At 45.6% G+C, this 9,047-nt stretch overlaps 1 protein-coding gene across 4 annotated transcripts in view; it reads left to right on the plus strand.

The window, feature by feature from the left end:
- The first annotated feature begins 1,839 nt into the window (after nt 1-1,839).
- Nr2c2 (nuclear receptor subfamily 2 group C member 2) overlaps nt 1,840-9,047 on the plus strand; it is a 66,852-nt gene continuing 59,644 nt past the window's right edge. For 3 of the 4 annotated variants that reach the window (XM_029535002.1, XM_029535005.1, XM_021191524.2), the window contains exon 1: nt 1,840-2,171. The gene's annotated coding sequence lies outside the window, so the exon portion shown is untranslated. Of the gene's footprint in view, nt 2,172-2,683; nt 3,232-9,047 lie in introns of those variants that run through there. The other variant, XM_021191523.2, reaches the window with a different exon arrangement.

A 9,047-nucleotide genomic window follows, 5' to 3' on the forward strand; every position in this document is an offset into this window, starting at 1 on the left:
ACATCACAGTGAAAACCTTATAAAAGGCTGGTAATGAATGTCAAAAGCATTGTGAAAGGTGAAGCAGTGGTGGTGCAGACCTTTCATCCTGGTACTGATGGGGCAAGACTGGTGCATCTGTGTGAGCTGTCTCTCTCTACATAGCCCTGGCTGTCCTGGAACTACGTAGACCAGGTTGGCTTGAACTCAAACTTTACACTTACTAAGAATAACTCACAGGTAAGCATATAACCTATATAGTAAAATCCACCTTACATTGTGCCATTTTGTGTCTCTAAAATGTATTAAAGTGATACAAAGTCTTCCTGACTCCCAGCTTCCAAACACTTGTTACCTGTAACAATGTATCTGTGCAGGTGTGCTCATGTGTTATTTTCAAGAGAAAAGTTGCTACAATTTTAAACAGTTTGCTTGAAAAGCTACTTAAGGTTACAGCAAATGAGGCCAACAGAAGCCAGGCTAACTTGACCAACCAGTAGCTTCAAAGAGCTCTGGTTTCCTTACTGTGGTCACTTAAAGAGGGTTCCAGTTCCTGAGTCTAAGTGGCAGCTGAAGAATGGTTCATTTGCAGAGCCAGAATATTAACTGAAGAAAAAGAAAACTATAAGCCAAGATAAGTGCATTCATTATGATTTATTTTTTGTTTGTTTTGTTTTTTCGAGACAGGGTTTCTCTGTATAGCCCTGACTGTCCTGGAACTCAGTTTGTAGACCAGGCTGGCTTTGAACTCAGAAATCCACCTGCCTCTGCCTCCCAAGTGCTGGGATTAAAGGCATGCACCACCACGCCCGGCATGATTTATTTTTAAACATTGTGCAATTGTACTGTTGCTCTGAAAACCATCTAACGTGAAATTTTACACTGTATTATTTAGCATTACAAACTTAAATTCTTGGAAAAGTCTGTAACAAACCATTTCATATTTACAAGGATTTTACAGTGAAAGGACTTATATATGGGCTACCTTAGGCATGTTACTGAGCTCTCCCGGTCGTCACGCATCCTATAAATGAGGAAAACTTCCTTGCCTCCTCTGGGGGCTCCTTTCAGCTACAGGGTCTGTAGGGCATAGAGGTATGTACATTCCCTCCCTTTCCCAGGAGACAGGAAGGGGAGGGGACTGTTTAAAACACTTGCCACAAAGTAGAAAGTCGATTAAGACTATGGGCATTGTTGGAGTCATTCTATTGAAAGCATAAATGTCTACTACAAAAATCTTGAAGCATTTATTTCTAATGAGCAAGAGGTGTGTGTGTGTGTGTGTGTGTGTGTGTAATTAGATGGTAGAGTATCTCCAATCTACACAGCAAGGTGATCTAGGGGAGTGGATGAACATTGTAGGCAGGCACCGAGAGGGAACGGCGGCACCTTCCCAAGCTCAATGGAGAAGTGTAAACCGGAGGCTTTCCAGAATGCAATCAGTGCGTGCCAAAGCTACTTTACTCAAATCGCGAAGGAGAGGGGGCACGGGACTGCACCAGTCCGGGCTCCAAGGTTGAACACCTATTCTAAAATCGGCCTAGGGCATCTGCACACTTGCCTGGTCCGGCCAGAAGCATGCACATCCTCGGAGCTTTAAAACGTAAAGCTACCATCCATGCCGAGGAAGGTACCGGGAGCCCAGTGCACTCCCAGGAAACCGCTCACTTGCAACATCTCGGCGCGGCGCCAGGCAAGGGCCGGCTTCTCCAGTCTGCAAGCGGTGCCTACGGGATCGGCCGCACCTGCCCGGCCCAGGCCTGCGGGCTTCAGCTCCGGCGGCGGCAGCGGCAGCGGCAGCGGCGGCGTTCCGGTGCGCGCGCGCGCTCAGCCAATCGCGTGCTCGCCCGCCCCCCGCCGCCGCGGTGAGGCTGGCGCCGGGAAGAGGAAGAGGAACATTCGCCCTCCTCCTCCCAGCGCGCGGGCGGCGGCGGCAGCGGCACCGGGGTCACGAACTCTGACCTTTCACTGACAAAAACAATAACAAAGCGCGGTCCCTCCGCGACCCCGGCGGCGCCAGGGCCCGGCCCGCCGCCCCGCTCCGCACCGGCCCGCCGCGGCGTCCCGGCCGCCCGAGCCCCCGGGCTCCTGCCCTCCGGCGCCTGCCCGGCCCGCGCCCTGCCCTCCTAGCCGGGGGCGCCCGCTGCAGACACGGGATCTGCTCCGCGGTTGTGGTGGCGCCCGACCCTGAGGTAAGAGCAAAGCCCGCCGGGCCCAGCCGCGGCGCGGCGGCGGCGGCGGAGGAGGAGGGCAGGCCTGCGCCGCCATGGAGGCCGCGGAGGCTGAACGCGGCCTTTTACCTTTGCCACGGGGCGGTGGCGGCGGCGGCGGGCGCTTTGCATAGTGGGCCGGGCCGCGCCCTTCCCTCCCCTCTCTTCCACTCCCCTCCCCGCCCGCGGCCGAGCCCGGCGAGCCGCTGTCCCGACCGGGCCGGCGGGGCGGAGGGGGGAATGTCCGCGGCCCCGCCTCACGCCTGGCCCTCCGCCAGCGCCGCCATCTTGTCCCCACGGCGCCGGCCGGCCGGGCTCCCCTCGGCGCGCGCCCGGCCTGCCCGCTTCTTCCTGTGTCCCCCGCTCCTCACCCCGGCTCTCCCCGCCTGCCGTTGGCTGCCGCCCTGGCCCAACCGCCGTTTTTCCGGACTAGGAGGGTGGAAGGGGAGGGAGGGAGGCGTGGGCAGGGCACGACCTCCTGAGTGACGGCCGGGCTGGCCAATCGTCCCCCGTATAGGAGGGCCACGGCCTGCGGCGCCGCCCCCGGGGCTGTGCTGGTTGGTCCAGGTGGGAGAGGGAGGTCCCGGGGGCCGCTAGTGCGGGGCGTGAGGCCGGGCGGGCCAGCCTCCGAGGAACTTGGTGGGTCTCCGGCTGGGAAGCTGGGAAGCGGAGGATGCTTTTTGAACCCGTGGCGCGGCCGGGAGGGAAGAGCTCGTCGGCACATGGAGGCTCTCCGGGGCTCGCGCTTTCCTCACGGCTCTGGACGGGGTCCCTCTGGCGGGCTCAATGTCAGTCCATGAAATTGGGACACCAGGCGTTCTTGCCAAGCCTCGCCTCTCTCCTCAGCATTGTTTGAGGGACTGTTCTCTGAAAATGGAGTCCAAGCTACTCTGCCAGCCTCAAAGAGATTTGCAAATGGTGGTGTTAGTTTTTTCGTCTTATTGTGGTGCTGGGGACGGCCCTGCCATTGAGTAACATCCCTAGTCCCAAAATGGTGATGTGGAAAAATATAAGGAACCAACTGGAGTGGAAAACTTGTGAGGTGATTCTCTTTCCTTCTTTCATTAAACACAGATGTGCGTAGCTTTAGTCACTAGGACTACTTCCAGAGATTCAATTGACCTGGTCAAGGAGCCATTCTCCCCCAGAGTTTTGGATGCCGAGGGGATACAAAGGCTCAGAGAATGGTCAGTTCCAGGGAAGAAACTGGACGATGTGCTGAAGGAATGGTGAGGGCATTAATTTAATTGGATGGTGAGGAAGTCAGGCTTCACTGAGAATGTGATGTTTGAATAGATTTCAGGAAAAGAACTGGGTTCTGGATAGCAAGCTTGAAGATGGGAAGGGAAGGTTTTCCCTCACTTTAAGTTGAGTAAATTGTTGATGATACTACTGATAGCTAAGTGCTGCATATTTAATTGGTGCATTTTTACCCGAACTTGACAGTTGGGATAGCATGCCCAGCAATAAAATGTCCATTATACTAAGCAGGGAATTTGAATTGGACTTCAGTAGACATTCTTTTAGCATATTTATCTTTCCCAGAGATAAAATTGATTGATGCTATGAAGCTACAGAAAATCTCATTTATCAAAGTGAAAAATTTTACAAAATATAATGTTAGCTTCCATTGGAAAGTCTGATGACTAAAATATTTGTGTATATAACATAATAGGAAGGGCTGGCTAGCATGTAGGAAACCATGTTTCATCCCTAGCACTGAATAAACTTACGTAGTGGTGCGTATCTGTAATCCCAGTACTGGGGAGGTGGAGGCTATATAGAGTTTTAGGCCAGCCTGGGCTATAAGATCTGGTATCCAGAATAAAATATTTGAAATTAAACAGTATCTTCTTAATAATATTAGCAGTTACAGTTTTAATTTTTTCTTTGGATATTTCAAGAGACAGTGTAAGTTAAGCCAAGCAAACATTTCCAAAAAGAGATTGGAGTAAGTGACTTGCAGCCCAGTGGGTTCTACACTGTGGATTTTAAAGTTTTTCTGAATATTTATGAGGTGATAGAATATTCATGGAATAAAGTGGCAACCCCCTTTCCCACCCCCAAAGCATGGTGGCTCTTCCTTTTGGGTTTTCTCTTTCCAAAAGCTGGAAATTTTAAAATCACAATACAGTTGATATTGTAATGATATCAGATCTTTTAAGGATGCAGACCCTTCTTTCAGGCACATGGGTGAGAAAGTGCTCTGATACCTTTAGTTTCTGATAACAGCAAGAATAGCCTAATCACAGGTTCAAGGCTGTTCAGCCACAAAGGGGCATTCTAATTGGAGACACAGCTATCAATATGAAGCTTCAGTTTTCTCCAGTTATTTTGTATCTAAATCCTTGTCAGTCTGTAGTCAATCACACTTTTAAGAGACCATCCAGGTATGGTGGTGGCGCAAGACTTTGATTATCACACACAAGAGTTCTAGGCCAGCCAGGGCTACATAATGAGAACTCTATGTTGGGATTGGGAGTAAGGTCTGTGTCAACAGTCTCTTACCTTTATAGGAGGAATTCTAGGGAAGTTTTGAGGGTTTTTTGTTTAGTTCTGTTGTTTTGTTTGAGAAGTTGTCTAGGTTGGCCTTTTAACCCTGGCCTCTAGTGATTTCCTGTGTTAGCCTCTGAGCAGCTGAGACTTTAGGCTGGTCTGTGCTACCATGCCTAGGTGGAGAAGTTTTTGATACAAGGAGCCAAGCGACCTGGTATGGTAGAAGGATCTTGGGTCATGGAGTCAGAAAAACTTGGTTCCAGAATCTTGAGTAAGCAGTCTTTGAGGTTATACATTTGTAAGCTGGGGAAAAGGGAGCCAACACTAAGATGGAAGAGAGTGGGTGAGGAGTTGCTGCAGTAACTGCAGACAAGGGAGGTAAGACTGGTGAGATGGCCTGTATCTTGCTTGAGGTTCACATTTGGGTATCTGTCTTTGAGTTCTCCTGTGTGCCATTTGCTCCAAAGGTTTGAAGTGTCAGAGTGGGCACCAAAAGGGATCATCTGTGAAGGGAGCTTAGCATCTCAAAGGGACTGAAGCCAATCTGGGCCACATAATGAGTTCCAGGCTTGCAACCTTGTCTTGAAAAACAGAATAAGAAATGGCCCTGAAGCTCATCAAAACCAGCCTCGCCACCTGATACAAATTCCCTACATTTTAGTCTTGCTTTATTGCTGACTATGAAAAGCTGATTTCCTTTTTTGGAGACAGGTTCTTATTATGTAGCCCTGGGTAGCCTGAAACTCTCAGAGATTCACTTGACTATGCCTCTTGAGTGCTGGGATCAAAGGTATATGTTACTATATCTCACTTAATGGCTGACCTTTTCTTCTGTGTGTGATCATCATCTGAAATTCATGTTTCTGTCACATACTATAGAAGGTGGTTTTTTGGTCTTTGGAGGTTTAACTTGCCTAAAGGCTGACATTCTCTGTCATTCTTTGCTATCTTGTTGTTCCTTCCCCATAACCTTTGCAACTTTCTGTGAACTCTGGTAGCTAGGATACCCCTCCTGATTACTAAAAAGCTAGTGTTGAAGCAGGAAACGCTTTCTACCTAAAGGTATGACAGCCAGGGAACACTTTCAACTGGCATAGCTTACAATAATGAGAAGGAGGTGTGTATAGGGGGAATTGAAGCCTAACTCAGGACATTGACATGGGAATTGTTTAAGGGATCATTTAGTCGAGTTCATACCTTGGCATCTGGACATCTTGGAGAGATGAGAAATGAAATGTTAAGGACAGGATATGAATAAGTTACTGCAAACTTTTTATCTGGACTTGATGAGACAGTCTTTTATTTTAGAAAGCATTATGTCAATGAAAGTCAGTTTCAGGTTAAAGTATGACTTACAGGCAATAGAAAGTACCTCCTCCATTATAGTAATAAAAGACTTAAAACCCTTTAATAGGTGGTGACAGAATCTATTTTGTATTTACTGATCAGTAAATACAAATTCCTCTCTATTTACATTCTAACCCCAAAGGTTTTTGGAAATGTTAGAATGTAAATACAGAGGAATTTCATTGCAAGATTATAATTTTCTCCAGTTTGGATTCATGGGAGATGTAGAAGAATGTGCTTGGGTCTGGAGCAAAGGGCAGCTCTTTGGAGAAATAGGCTGGTGGGACTGGGCTCAAAGGCAAGAGCTCTCCAGAACCTTCCTTGTTTACCTTTACTGCTCTATGTAGTAAGAAACAGCTATGCAGGAGCTAAAAAAGGTTCCTACTAAGCTACCTAGAGGTGCTCTTTACATTCTAGTACTGGCTGATTGGATGTCTCTTGAGAAACTACTCAATGCTGGAATGCTTCAGCATGCATTTTCTTTTTTAAAAAAGATTTATTTATTTATTATATATTAGTACACTGTAGCTGTCCTCAGACACTCCAGAAGAGGGAGTCAGATCTTGTTACAGATGGTTGTGAGCCACCATGTGGTTGCTGGGATTTGAACTCCAGACCTTCGGAAGAGCAGTCGGGTGCTCTTACCCACTGAGCCATCTCACCAGCCCCAGTATGCATTTTCAGGGTTTTCTATTCTACAGTGAATCTGATTGTATATTAATGGAACATGCCAGAAATGACATTTATATTGCTCATGATCCTCTCTCCCACACCCCTATTTGCAATAACACAAGATTTACTAGGTTAATAAGATGATATTTTGTTTTTCTAGAGAGATATAAGATACTCCCTTATAGAATGTGTAATTGAACCAGGTATAGTAGTACATACTTGTGATCCTAGCTCTGCATCTTCTAGTGTGTGACAGGATCATGAGTGAATGAAAGGTAGTGATCATACAATGAATAAGTACCACCTATTATAGTTGGCAACAAAGTAAGATACACTAAAATCTGGAGATACACAGAATGAGGGGCCTACCTCAGGTGTGAGGCGGGAGGATGGCAAGTTTGAGGTCAGTCTAGGCTACAAAGTGAAATCTTATCTCAGAAAAGCAAAAACTAAAAAGTAAATGAAAATAAATAAAAGGGTTTGAAGTGGAAATCAGTGATAAAACTTACTTAGAAAGTAAGACTTGGGCATGATGGTTTATACCGTTGATCTCAGCAGAGACAGGTAGATAACTGAGTTAAAGACAAGCCAAGGCAAGATCTTACTTACCATAAGGCATGAGTAAGACTATTTACGGAAACACTAGTATAAGAGCTCCAGACTAGAAACAAGCTGAACATTCACTAGCTGTAAATGAGCGAGTTATAGTATAGTCATGTTAGAATCCTAGACAATAATGAAAATGGACTGCAAGAGAAGCTAAACACACATAAAGTATATTACTTATAGTTAAAAAAATAAGCAAAAATTATCCTTGATAATAGATAAGAAGAAAGGAAAGTTAATGATAACAGGGGAGGTACTTTGGAGATTTCAAGCTGCTGGTACTTTTTTTTCTGATGTGAATATATATTCTGTTAGTAGACAGTTTAGTTTGAGCACTTTTTGCGTTTGCATGTTGTAGTTCAGTAAAATTATTACTTAGAACTGTTAAAAATTGCCAGGTGGTGGTGGTGGTGCATGCCTTTAACCCTACCACTTGGGATTTGAGTTTGAGGTGAGCCTGGTCTACAGAGTTCCAGGACTACTACAGCCAGGGCTACACAGACAAACCCTTGTCTCAAAACAACAACAATAACAAAAGTGTTAAAAATTATCCTCACTGTTCTACTTATTTTCTATCTTAACAATTTTGGTCAGTAAAATCGCTATATAGCTAAAATATTAAAAGTATTTTTGAATTCCTAAGAAATTGTCATGGTGGAGCTGGATTATAAATTCCTGACAGCAGTACTGAAGTGTGTAACATATAGAAATTAGCAGTTGTTTAGTTATTAAATGTTCTAGTCTACGAATGAGATAAGTAACTGATACCCTGTTACTGCTTTTCTTCCTTGACTTTTTGCTTATCTTGGAAAGTTATTTGAAGTATAATGTGGTCTAGAGGTACTAGTGTAAGTTTTAAAGTCAGAGTGGTATGAGTTGGAATACTAGCACTTCATTAGCAGCTGGATCACTTTAAACATGTTTCCTTGTGTGTCCATTCTTCTGACTTCTTGTTGGAGCTTATGCATCATACTAAAGTGCTGAGAATCAAAACATACCCCATTTGATAGAACATATGTCATAGGTGCCCAGAAGTCTGCCCTCCTTTTCCAATTGTCTACCCCTGGCTCATTCTAACAGAAACAGAATCAATATTATCATTATTACACTTAAGCTGTTGGTAGGATGAGGGAGCAGTCCCCGCACACATACAAACACCTGAGGTAGTTCCCCAGTAGCATAGGAACAGCACGGCTGTGGGAGCTGCAGCGTCTCTACGTTCTCCTGCCCTCCTTGGGAATGTTATTTCTCCTTTTTCTTACTGGAAGAAGAAACTAATCTTCTTTGGATGGGCATGATGGGTAGGAAAGCACATGACACAGAGGCTAAGTGATCATTTGAAGTCTTAAAAGCATCAGGATTAAGATAACTGGTTGTGGATTTAAGCTTGGCCTTAGAGCCTTAGAAGCATCTAAAGGGCATGTTTTCTACTGAAGAACATTGGTATTATATTAAACTTTGAATTTTTTTTTGCATGTCCTAATTCCAAATCCTAATTTGATATCTAATCTGTGGCTTTGTGTTTCTTATTTTATGTCATCTAGAGTTTTATATAAATAGGTTTCTACATGGGTCTTACCTAGGCCCTCTGCGCATATGTTACAGTTGTGTAGCCTGTTTTTTTGTTTGTTTGTTTGTTTGTTTTTTGTTTTTTCGAGACAGGGTTTCTCTGTGTAGCCTTGGCTGTCCTGGAACTCACTCTGTAGACCAGGCTGACCTCGAACTCAGAAATCCACC

Source organism: Mus pahari, chromosome 2 (genome assembly GCF_900095145.1).
Source record: "Mus pahari chromosome 2, PAHARI_EIJ_v1.1, whole genome shotgun sequence".
Classification (NCBI taxonomy): Eukaryota; Metazoa; Chordata; class Mammalia; order Rodentia; family Muridae; genus Mus; species Mus pahari.